The following is a 13,491-nucleotide window of genomic DNA, read 5'->3' as shown; positions in this document are numbered from 1 at the left end:
TGGGAAAGATGTCATTAAGCTGGACAGAATGCAGAAAAGATTTACAAGGATGTTGCCAGGACCTGAGGGAGTGAGTTAGAGGGAGAGGTTGGGCAGGCTGGGACTTTATTCACTGGAACATTGAAGACTGACCTTATAGAATTGTATAGAATCATGACAGGTGTAGGTAAGGTGAATGCAGACAGGTGCACGGTCAGGAAGGGTTCAGAGGGATATGGGCCAAACGCGGGCAAATGGGACTAGCTTAGATGGGCATCTTGGTCAACATGGACCAGTTGGGCCAAAGGCCCCACTTACGTCCTGTACCACTCTGTGACTTTATGACTCCAGTGGATTCCCTGGGGCTCCCAATGGCTCTGAGGTGATCCCAGCCTGCTGAGGGCTCAAGCCCAAGGAGGACTCCTCCACCATCAATGCTGGAGATGGGATCACAGTGGACGTGGGACTGGGTGGCAGGGGGAGCGTACTCGCTGCATGACAGAGGCCTGGTGTGTCAGTACTGACAGTAACCAGCTGATGCAGGAGGGCACCCAGTGTGTAGCAATGCGGAGGCTGTAGTTCATTACCAGTGAGGTTGTTGTTATCTGGTGCTCTTTCCCAAGTCTCCTCAGATCCTGATTCTGAAAATCCAAGATTCCCTTCTGGATTTTGACTGGTGTTCAGAGCTGGGACTACTTATGGGATCTGTCTGTGCTGTTCCCACAAAGATGGGGAAGGTGTGATTATGGTCCCAACTGAGCAGCATCAGCTCCAGGTATTTCTCACTGGCATGTTGAGGGAGTCCAGGAGCTACAGGCTACGTTCTTGTTGCTTCTGGTAAAATGCCAGAGTCTGTTATAAAGGATGTGATCATAGAACATAGAACATAGAACATAGAACAGTACAGCACAGAACAGGCCCTTCGACCCACAATGTCGTGCCAACATAGCTATTCCCTCCTACCTACAGAATGCCCATATCCCTCTATTTTCCTCTCATTCATGTGCCCATCCAAGCTCCTCTTAAAAGCCCCCAATGATTTTGCCTCCACTGCCCTATCAAGCAACGCATTCCAGGCATCCACCACTCTCTGAGTAAAGAACTTACCCCTCACATCTCTTCTGAACCTACCCCCTCTCACCTTAAATGCATGCCCTCTGGTACTGGATCGCTCAATAATGGGAAAAAGATATTGCTTGTCCACCCTGTCTATGTCCCTCATAATTTTATACCCTTCCAACAGATCACCCCTCAGCCTCCGCCGCTCCAGAGAAAAGAGCCCAAATTTGTCCAGCTTCTCCTGATAGCACATGCCCTCTAATCCAGGCAGCATCCTAGTAAACCTCCTCTGTACCGTCTCTAAAGCCTCGACATCCTCCTATAGTGAGGTGACCAGAACTGCACGCAATACTCTAAATGCGGCCTAACCAGAGTTCTATAGAGATGCATCATAACTTCTTGACTCCTGTACTCAATACCTCGATTAATAAATGCAAGTATTCCATAAGCTTTCTTAACCACCCTGTCTACCTGTGTAGCCACTTTCACTGGACACTTGGAAAATATCAAGGGATTGGACAAAGTCAACACGGAGTCTGAAAAGAAAATTGTGTTTGACAACTTATTGGAGTTTTGAGGATGTAACCTGGAAGAACAATTCAGGGAGAACCAATGGATGTCGTGTAGTTGGAGGTCCTTTGATTAGGTTCCACATCAGAGGCAAAATTACAGTGCGTGGGATTGGGGTAATGTACTGGCATGGGTCAAAACTGGGGCTTTCTCTGGGTGATGGAGATGACCAGTGGGACGGGGCATTAGGACCAGAGCTTGGGCCCTTGCTACTCACAACATACTTGGATGAGGGAACAAAACATTACGTTTCTGAACATAATGACATGAGACTGGGTGGATTGTGAGTTGGGAGGAGGGCACAGAGGCTTCAAGGTGATTTACACAAGTTGAGCAAGTGGGCAAGTACACGGCAGATGCAGTGTAATGGGGTAAATGTGAAGTTACCAACTGCGTTAGGAAAACAGAAGGGTCCAGTATTATTTACGGTGAGAGACTGGGAAATGTTGATGTACAAGGGGATCTGGTTCTTGTACATCTGTCACTGACACCAAACATACATGTACAGCAAGCAGTTAAGGAGGAAATTGGTATGTTGGGCTTCATTGCAGGTGGGCTTGAGTACGGGAGGAAGGATGGAGACCCGGGAGACTGCAGATTCTGGATTCTGGAGCAAAAAACAAACTCAGCAGGTCAGGCAGCATCTGTGGAGGGAAATGGACAGTCGATGTTTCACGTCGGGACCCTGCATCAGGACTGACAGTGTAGAGGGAAGATCACCAGTACAAACAGGTGAGAGGGAGGGCTGAGGCAGGGGCTGGTAAGCGATAGGTATAACCAGGTGAGGTGGGTGATGATGGACAGATGGAGAGGTGGAGGAGGGGTGGGGGGGCAGGTGGGCAACAGGTAGAACCGGAGAAGGAACACACAACGAAGCAGATGGAACCAAGTGGGGGTGGGGGGGGGGGGGAGGGGGGGGGAGGGGGATCGATACAGACAGAGGTTGGAGCAAGGATGTCTTACTGCAGTTGTACAGGGGCTTGGTGAGACCTAGAGTATTTTGTGCAGTTTTGGTCTCCTTACCTAAGAAAAGATGGCAAGGCAGGTTCACCATCCGATCCCTGAATGGCAGGATTGTAGTATGGTTTGGTTTGGTTTCTTATTGTCACGTGTACTGCGATACAGTGAAAAGCTTTTGTCCGTGTGCCATCCAGACAGATCATTCCGTGCGTAAGTATATCGAGGTAGTAAAAAGAAAACAGAACACAGAATGTAGTGTTGTAGTTACAGAGCAAGTGCAGGGCAGGGAGACAAATAAAGTGCGAGGGCCACGACGAGATAGATTGGGAGGTGAAGAGTTCATTGTGAGTGTATGAGAGGTGTGTTGAGGGGAAATTGTTCTGATTAGGCACGTATACACATGAGCTCAAAATTCGGACACAACCAGAAGGACTGGATGCGGGGACGATGGTCCCCTGTCAGAGGGTTTACAACCAGTGGCCACAGTCTCTGGATGGGGGGGTAAAGTATTTCAAACTGAGATGAGGAGAAATTTCTTTGGTCTAAAGAGTAATCAGGGTCAGAGGGTGGTGAACCTGCCAGACAGGGAGGTGCTGGAGATAGCTATGGAAGTAGGTTTTTTCACTCATAAGGCATCAAGGGGTGCGGGGGGAGAACGGGATAGTGGTATTAGACAGAGGATCAGTCACAATCCAGTTGAATGGCACAGCATGCTCAAGGGACCGAGTGGCCTACTCCTCCTCTAATGTTCCACGTGACTTTGACTGGAACCCTCTCCCCACTGGGTGTTGGAAGTGGAGACAAGCAATGATTTCAATAAGAAATTGATCAGCACAGGAGGGAATAAATCTGCAGAGCCGGGGGATGCAGGAGGGATCGGGTGACTGGGTTACTCTACGGAGAACTGGCATGGACTTGATGGGCCAAACAAGCTCTTCCTGTGCCCTAATCGATCAAGTAATTTTACAGCCAGCGGCCTGGAATTCTGCAGTACACTGGAAACCATGTTACAGAGAGAGGGAGAGAAAGAGCAAAGTAACGAATCAATGACCTTGAACCAGAAGCAGGAGGTAGTCCTCACCAAACCAAGGTGTGGACCTACACCGATCTCCTCAGTGCAAGCTGCAATTCAAACATGGCTCACATATCTCCATGGGGTCTTTATCAATGCATCCTCACCCGTCTCTTGCCCCAGATCCTGCCCTGTGTGTAAAGTTTCCCTACCCTTCCCCTTCACTTGCCTCCTGCCCCCCCTGCCCTTTGCCCCAGTCATGCCTCTGAACTGTGTCATGGCATTGGGGTGCTATATAAATTGAAACAGTTGCTGTTGGGGAAAATAGTGGAGGGGGGAGCAGCAGCCAGTGCTGTCAGGAGAAGGTGAAAGCATTGCCTCTTGCAGGAGGGGTGTGGCAGCAAGAAGCTTTGTGCTTGGAGTCTGTGCCTCTGTCATGGATGGATGGGGAAGGGTGGTACCAGCCACCACAATGAGATGAATCATACCTCATGAGCAAAAGCCAAACCTCAAGACCCAGTTTCTGTTACAAATTTCATCTCCGATAGGACCCTGAGCCATGCAGTCTGATGTCGTGTCTCTGATAGTATCATGCTGTTCAGAACATTTAGATCCACCCACAGCAGCCTACACCATCTCCTTTCCTGGAAGTTGTCTCACCCAGTGAGCGCACACAGACTCGACTCACCACAAGTGAAAGCTTGAGTTGTTAAACTTGTGGTAATGGGCTGATGTTAAACCACCAACCCTGAAGGTCATGATGAACCTTTACTGAAACTCATACTCAGCCACACTTGCAGTCCAGTGTTGGGCACCGTACCTTGGGAACACTTGGAGTACTCAGTCCAGTGTTGGGCACCGTACCTCGGGAACACTCGGAGTACTCAGTCCAGTACTGGGCACCGCACTTTGGGAACAGTTGGAGTACTCAGTCCACTGTTGGGCACCGCACTTTGGGAACAGTTGGAGTACTCAGTCCAGTGTTGGGCACTGTAACTTGGGAACACTCAGAGTACTCTGTCCAGAGCTGGGCACCATACCTTGGGAAAGAGGTGAAAGCTTTTGAGATTTGAGGAATGAGGGACTTTAGTTCTGATGATAGACAGGGGAAGGGGGAAGCTGAGGGTGTTCTCCTTGGATAGAGGCAATTCTGTGGCAATATGTGGGAGGGATTTAACACTATGTAGGGTACTGGTCCGGTATTTATACGGAGAAACTCTCCCATTGGTGGAGGGCTTAAGGACCAGGCGACAGAGAATGAAGGCGATTGGCAGAAAAACCTAAAGTGACACAAGGAGGAACATTCTGCCCGTGAGTGGTTGGGACGGGGAGTGCACAGACAGGGGCGTAATGGAGGGGGATCCAAACTGTAGTCTTCAGCAGGGAGGTGGGCAAGTATCAGAAAGAAAAGATCATTGCGGGTCTGTGGGGAGAGGCTGGGGGAGTGGCTGTGGCTGGATTCATCTTATGTAGAACAGGTGTGAACACAAGGGGCTGAATGGCCTCCGTGAGAGCCTGTCCCACAGACCACCAGAACCATTCATTGCAGGGAGAGTGAGAATGAGATCATCAGATTCAGCCAATGGCAGGCAAGCTGTTATCTGTTTATTCCAGGATGGGGCATTGCTAGAAGGCCAATATTCTTTGCCCCTCAAATTGCGCTTGAGGTGGTGGTGAATGGTGCAGGTGGCCCCACTGAGCTGCTGGTGGGGAAGTTCCAGAATTTGGGCTCAGTGTACTGATGTGTACAGGAACTAACACTGAGATACATGGCCAGTAGGTCAAGTGACCATTCTACTGCGGCCAAACATTAACGATAGCCATCCCTATGGTCACAGAATCAAGTTCCCCCACATTCCCCTTCTCCATGTCCTCAACATCAAGAAAAGATAATGGAATCCCCACTGAACACAAGAATACTGGCATGATAATGTAGGGCCAGCATGGATTTCAGAAGGAAACTCTTGCTTGGTCAACCTTACTGAACTTTTTGAGGGAAGTAACAGGGAGAGGTAGACAGTGCTGGGGCAGCAGGTGTGATTTATCTCGATTTCCAGAAGGCTTTTGCTAATAGACCAAGGTCGGAGAAGGTGGAACAAGGGACAAGTCACGGAACAGATTGGCATGGACTTCGGGACAGAGAGTGGGGTGGGAGTGAAGGGCAGCTGTTGAGAGAGGAGCTGGGAGCCATGTCCCACAAGGGTCGGTGCTGGACAACTGCTGCCCACAACTTACATTAACCAGTTAGACATGATTTTGAAACGTGCCGATGTCAGTGAATTGGGACGATCGACAACACTGAGGAGGACAGCATTAAGGAACAGGTACAGTGGGGGGAGAGGGAGGGCCGGGAAGTTCAATACCGATGGGAAAGGTCAGATATTTGGTGGGCGGAATAGGGAGGGCGGGTGACTTGGAAGGTGTGGGTTGATGTGGGATGGAGGAAGATGATCCTGGGGCAAAAATACACCAATCACTAACGCTGTGTCAGATCAGCAAGCATGTGGTGCAAGCCAAGCTCCAGGGCTTATTTCTGCAGATAGCTGTGCTGGCTGAATGGATCACATCAATATCCCTGTGACACATGAGCTCAGGGTAGGCATGTGCTGAACCCCCTCCCTGACCACCCCTCACTGCCACTCCCTCACCAGCCCGTCCCTCACTGAAGTTCCCAGAGGTTAAGGAAGAAAGACTGGGAGGTAGCTGGCTAAAACGGTTTACTGTCTAAAGTGGGTGTAGTCGACTGTTGAGCCCAGAGACTGGTGATGTGCCTGAGGAGGGAGCTCCTGCAGCAGATGGTGAAGGAGCATCTTGGTTAGAGGATCCTGCACTTACGGCATTGCTCACAGTTTGTAAAGAAGTCAGTCTGTAGAACAACAAGTGTGAGTGTGAGGTGCAAGCAGCTGTAACTCTTGTTTAATAAAATCAGAATTTGGTGGAAATAGTCCAATGTCAGGGAGGACCTTGGCTCCGTCATGTCACTTGCATCGTGGTCTGGTTTTGTTTCACTTTCCGGCATCTACATCTTTTAATTTTTCTGAACTCATGTTTATCGGCAGCTGAAGAGATGCTGAAAGTCTCAGCCGTTATACGATCCAGTACTGGAGGAAGTGGTGGGGCTGGACGGTGGGAAATGCCCAGGACCAGATGACCCACATCCCAGGGTCTTGAAGGAGGCAACAGATGCACTGACTGTCGTCTTCCAGTATTCCATAGATTCTGGAACACTGGAAAGGTGGGAAATATAACCCTGTGGTTCAAGAAGGAAGGGGAGACAGAGTGAGGAGGACTTGACCAGTGAGTCTGGCATCAGCAGAAGGGTGGGTGATGGGATGTATTATTAAGGAAATGGTTGAGGGCACTTGAAGAACAAAAGGTGGACTGGACAGAGACAACAAGGGTTCATAAAAGGGAAATCATGTTTGACAGATCTGTTCAAGATTTTTGAGGTTGTAACTAGCATAATAGATAAAGGCCGACCTGTGGATGTGGTGCGTTTGAACGTTCAGAAGGCCTTCGATAAGATGCCAAAAGAAGATTTTTGAACAAAGTTAAAAGAGTGCATAGCAGTAGGCGCATTAAACTGGAGTGAGCTGAGGACTGGTTAATGGACAGGATTCAGGGAGGAGGAACAAATGGGTCCTGTTGGTCTGCGACCAATCAGATGCTGCAGGGATCGGTACTGGACCCCCTTGTATCAGTGATTTAGATGAGGGAATCACATGTGGAAAGTCAACATTTGCTGGAGATACAAAGCTAGGTGGCAGTGTGGGCTGTGGAAAGGGTGTGGAGAGGCCTCAGCAGGTTTAGTGAATGGGCAAGGACATGGCAGGCAGAATGTAATGTGGAAAATTGTGAGGACATCCACTTTGAAAGGCAGAGTATTCTTAAATGGTGAGAGATTGAAAGGTTGGTGTTCGGAGAGACCTGGGTGTCCTTGTACACCAGTCACTGAAGATTACTGTGCAGGTTCAGCAAGTAATCAGGAAGGCAACTAGTGCGTTGGCCTTTTTTACAAGAAGTTTAGATTATACAAGTGAGACATCTTGCTCCAATTAGGTTGGATCTTGACTGTGCACAGGTTGGGCCTCCTTACAGAAGAAGGGGGTACTTGCAACAGAGGGGGTGCAGCAAAGTTTCACCAGGCTCATTCCTGGAATGGTGACTTTTCACATTAGCAGAGTTTAAGCAAACGAGTTTAAAAGAATGGGACGCGATTTCATTGTAACTGACAAAACTCTCGAGGTGTTTGGTATTGGTTTTGGTTTGTTGGTTTGACAGGGTAGATGCAGAGATAATGCTTTCCATGGCTGGGACCCCTCAGAATAAGGGGTTGACCATGCAGGACAGCGTTGAGAGGAGATTCCTTCACTCAGAGGCTGGAGAATGTTTGCAATCGTCTACCTGAGAAGGCCATGGAGGCTCAGTCACTGAGTTCATTCAAGAGAGAAATGGATCAAATGTTACATTAGGAGTCATACCGTCTCAGTCACACGGCACAGAAACAGGCCCTTTGGCCCATCTCTTCCATGCCGACCAAGGAGCCCATCCAAGCCAGTCCCATTTGCCCGTGTCTGGCGCATATCCCTCAACCTTTCCTATCCATGTACCTGTCCAAATGCTGTTATTATACCTGCCTCAACCATTTTCATTTCCATATACCCACCTCCTGCGTGAAGAGGTTGCCCCTCAGGTTCCTTTTAAATCTTCCCCCCTCTCACCTTACACCCAGGGCCTCCAGTTTTTGATTGCCTAACCCTGGGAAAAAGATGGTGCGCATTCACCCTCTCTGTGCCCCGAGAGACAGGAGGGATACAGAGTTAGTGCAGGAAGTGGGCTGAGGTTGGCCAGCCCGATCTCATTGATGTGAGGTGCCGAATGGCCTACTGCTGTTTCTATTTCTTATGTTCTTCAGACTTCTCCCTACACAGAAGCTGTCTGTCCCGCAGGGCATTTCCAGCATTTTCTATGTTAAGAACACAACAACTCTCCCTTACTACTGCACAGCTGCAACCCCAAGAAAACACTCCTAACTTCACCACGAGTTTGTTTCTGCCCCGAATTCTGGTCCCTTTGTTACAGGAATTGATGGGTGATATGTGGATGCATAAATAGAAGGCTGCTGTTTTTTCATTACAGGAACTGACTGGCCATCTGAAGGAGGAAAGAGAGGTTAACGCTGTAGACAGAACCCTTCACAGCAGCGACCTGCAGCTGGCAGTCCAGGGGTGCAGATGTTGGCCCGGCTCCCAGAGTGGATCTGCAGCTCCCCCTCCTGGCTGCCGCTGGTTGCGCCGCTCACAACTCACCTCCTTCCCTGGGTCCCTCGGTCCACCTGCTCAAGAATCTCTCCAGCGGTCTCTGCAAGTCTCCACATCCCTGCCCCTGCTGCGCCAGCTGCTCACTCCCCAGATAAACACGACAGGCGAAAGTACCCCAGTCGTCAGGTAAATACCCCAGTGTGGCTCCTAGAACAAGGGGGTCCTTCCCAGTCCTGCGAACACTCTGCTCAGCTCTGCCTCCCGACTCGAGTCCAAACATCTCTGGCACCGTCAGACCAGAGACAGATCCGAAACTGGACGTTGAAAGAATGTACCAGATCCCTCTGGATCTGCGGTTGGACGTTCTGTTCTCACCGAGTCACAGGAACAGGCCCTTCTGCCCATCGGTCACCAACTACCATCCATACCAATCCCAGTGAGCATCCTCTCCCTTAGTGATTCAAGTTCTTGTCATTAATTGTGAAAGTCTCAGCCTCCACCACCCCCTCAGGAAGTGTGGTCCGGATTCCAACCCCCGTCAGGGTGAAAAACATTCTTCCTTCTACCGTCCCCCTCATCAATGCCCCTCAATACTCGGTCATTCTCGATCGGATTCCTCCCTCGGCCTTCTTTGTCCTGAGGAAACAACCCCAACCTATCCAGTCTCACCTCAAAACTGAAATGTTCCAGTGCAGGCAACGTCCCAGTGACTCCCCTCTCCAACCTCTCCAGCGCAGCCGCACCCCTCCTGCAGTGTGGTGCCCAGAGCCACACACAGCTGTGGCCGACCTCTGCCTTGCTGACTTCCTATCTGCAGTTCCCCATATCCAAGCCCAGCTGTGAGTTACTGGACGTGTTGGTAAACTTCGTGGGTTCCCCCAGAGTCCGTGAACCCCATTTGCCATGAGAAGGGTGACATTTGGTGTCCTGTGCTGGCAAGTGGTGGGGTATGCACCGATTGGACATTAAGACAGTGACTGGATCAAGGACACCCAGATCGCTCCAAACTCCAGCATCTTTCTCACCATTTAAGAAGTTCTCTGTTTTTCGATATTTTCCATGCCTACTGATCACATTATGTTCCATCCAGCACATTCCCTGGCCTGCTGATATTCCCCTGAAGTCTCTCTGCATCCTCACCGCCACCCAAGTTTGTATCACCAGCAAATGATTCAATTGAAGATCATTCCCTTGTCTAAATCATCGCTGCAGATTATGAACAATCTACGCCCAGAACCGACCCCTGTGGTCACAGGTCACACACCCCAGCACCGACCCCTGTGGTCACAGGTCACACACCCCAGCACTGACACCTGAGGCACAGGTCACACACCCCAGCACTGACGCCTGAGGCACAGGTCACACACCCCAGCACTGACACCTGAGGCACAGGTCACACACCCCAGCACCGACCCCTGTGGTCACAGGTCACACACCCCAGCACTGACACCTGAGGCACAGGTCACACACCCCAGCACTGACACCTGAGGCACAGGTCACACACCCCAGCACCGACCCCTGTGGTCACAGGTCACACACCCCAGCACTGACACCTGAGGTCACAGGTCACACACTCCCATCCTGAAAATGACCTGTTCATTTCTGCTTGTTGTTTCCTCTCCAGTAACCAATCCTCAGGCGATGCCAAGACATTACCTGCTACACCAGGTGCTCTAATTTTGTTTAAATAACCTCTTGTGCAGCGACTTATTGAAGGCCTCCAGACACCACAGCCACTGGTGCTTATACCACTCCCACAACCTGAGCAACTCCATCTGATTTATCAAATACAATTCACCTTTCATAAACCCATTGGTGACTCTGCCTGGACTTGTTATTTTCCAAGAACCAGATTACACTGCATTACTGATGGATTCTGGCATTTCCTCCGACCGACACCAGGCTCTCTGGTTTGTACTTCCCCATTTTTCTCTCTCCTACCCTGAATAGCTGCATTACATTTGCCGCCTTCCCATGTGTGGGAGCCCTTCCAGAATCTGTGGAATTCCAGTCGATGACATCCTGTGCCTCCTTTCTCTCCATCGCCGACTGCTTCAAGGCCTTGGCGATAGAAGCCATCCTCTCCTCAGCCCCACCAATGTGTCCAATACTCTCTTTAACACTAATTTTCTTCAGCTTCTCAGTCACTCTCGAGCTTTATTCTCCACTGTTTCGTGGAGATTTTCTCTGTCAAATCAGACTACAAAATATTTGTTTATTTTCTCTTATTCTCCAAAATAATTTCTACAGAACGTAACTTTAACCTTCCCTCGTAGGACAATAGGACTTCCATCCCAGCATGACCCATCGTTGCATTCCTTCTACCACAGCTCTGTGCTTCCTCAGGTGGGGAGACCAGACCTGCACATCTTGCAAACCAGCCGTCTACGCTTCTTGCTGCCTCGGGAAAGCAGCCAGCATTAATCAAGGACCCCTCCCACCCCGGTCGTTCTCTCTTCTCCCCTCTCCCATCAGGCAGGAGATACAAAAGCTTGAAAGCACGTAGCACCAGACTCAGGATAACTTCTATCCCGCTGTCATCTGACCCTTGAATGGGTATCTCATATGCTAAAGGTGAATTCTTGATCTCCCGGTCTGCCTCATTGTGACCCTTGCACTGTATTTATTTACCTGCAGTGCACTTTCTCTGTAGCTACTACACTATACTTTGCATTCTATTTTCTTTTTACTACCTCGATGTACTCATGTACAGAGTGATCTGCCTGAGTAGCACGCAAACAAAAGCTTTTCACTGCATCTCAGTGCAGTACACAACAATAACCCAATTCCAATTCCAAAGACACTCCCGGGGCAATCACAACAGGGCCCTATCTAAATGTAGCAAAATGTACTCTTGTACTCAAAACCCTATTGCAATAAAAGCTAACATAGCATTAGCCTTCTGACTCACTGCCGGTGCTATACATTAACCTTCAGTGACTCATGGGCAAGGCACCAAGATCCCTCTCAACACCAACAACTTCCATTCTCTCGCCATTTAAAATATACTTGGTCTTTCTACATTTTCTACATCCATTAACTGGATAATCTCTTCCTTTTTATACATCTATGTAAGGTTGTATTGGTATTGGTATTGGTTTATTATTGTCACTTGCACTGAGGTACAGCGAAAAACTTGCCTTTCACACCGATCGTACAGGTCAATTCATTACATAGTGCAGTTACATTGAGTTAGTACAGAGTGCATTGATGTAGTACAGGTAAAAACAATAACAGTACAGAGTAAAGTGTCACAGCTACAGAGAAAGTGCAGTGCAATAAGATGCGAGGTCACAACAAGGTAGGTCGTGTATTTTGTTGTTCACTGGGTGACTCTTGTATTTTACCAACACCTCTGTCTTCCTTTGCTGAATTCTGAGCTCTTTCCGACCTTGGGCTCTCTGCTATTTTTGGCAACACTGCAAGACTTTCTCTTTGATCTAACACTGCCTTTAACTTCTCTTATTAAGCATGCCTGGACCACTTGTCTTGTTGGGTTTTGTTACAAACCTTATATTAATTTTTTAAATATTAGCTGTTGATTGATAACAGTCACATCCTTTGATGCAGGTTCCCAAACCACCAGAGCCAACTCATCCTGCACAGTTTGATTCAGCGATTCCAAAATAGCCTCACACTGGAGCTGATGGTAAGGTAACCCCTTGAGCTGATGATGTTTATTGCACAAAGTTCCCTGCAGTTTGGCAAATGGCCTCTCAAAAAACCTTCATACTGGGATCTTGCTACAGCCCCCTGTACACACCCAACACCAGCCCCCAGACAATCAAAATGCCCCATCCATTGCAGGGTTTATAAATTCTCCTCTCCCCCACCTCTTTGTTTCCTGTCCATTGATCACCCTCTCAGCTGCTTGTTTTTGTGCCTCCCTCTGGCCCCAGTGCATTGGTTAGAGACACCCGTAACCCAATCCAGTGACAGGAGTGGGTCTAAGGTAAGAGCCGGAGATGGTTCTGACTGCACCGGCCTCTGGAAGCTTGCATAATTCATGTTTCATTTTGAGTCAGAGTCAGTGGGTTGAGCTGCCCTGAGGCTGGGTGACCAGAAGAATCCAGCAAAATACATTCCTGAGATAACTCCCAGTGAGGATGTTCCTCAGGAATGTGAAGCATTGTCCCTGTGAGTCTGGGTGTGGAAGTGGGTCTCAGCACACTCTGTGAAGGTCCCATTTCCCACCCAATCTTTCTCCTTACATCAACCCTGCCCTGGGAAGTGTGAGCCCTGCAGTGGAAGGCAGACCCTCTCTCAGCATTCGGCAGAGTGATAGTCTCTCCGCCCCACCCTCAGTGAGCTGCCTATCAAAACCTACTCAGACTGAGGCAGTTGTCAATCTGTCCCCAGCTAAACACACAGCAACTCATTCTCTTGATGACCTTGACCTTATCTTTCTTTAAGTAGAAAATTTCAAGTCCAAACAATTCAAAAAAAAAGAAAAGCCAGTGTCCATGTTTGCAGACCAGTTAGTCACAATTTAATTCAGTACGTCCCGTCCACAATCACCATCACAAATGCAATCCCGCTAATTACCACTCACTAAATCGACTCCCAGCCATCAGCAGGTGATGAACGTTGCCATTGGCCATGCCATCAAACAGACCAGCTCACCAATAACCTGCTCACTCATTCTGCAGA

Source organism: Pristis pectinata, chromosome 25 (genome assembly GCF_009764475.1).
Source record: "Pristis pectinata isolate sPriPec2 chromosome 25, sPriPec2.1.pri, whole genome shotgun sequence".
Lineage (NCBI taxonomy): Eukaryota > Metazoa > Chordata > Chondrichthyes > Rhinopristiformes > Pristidae > Pristis > Pristis pectinata.
This window is presented reverse-complemented; position numbering follows the sequence as displayed.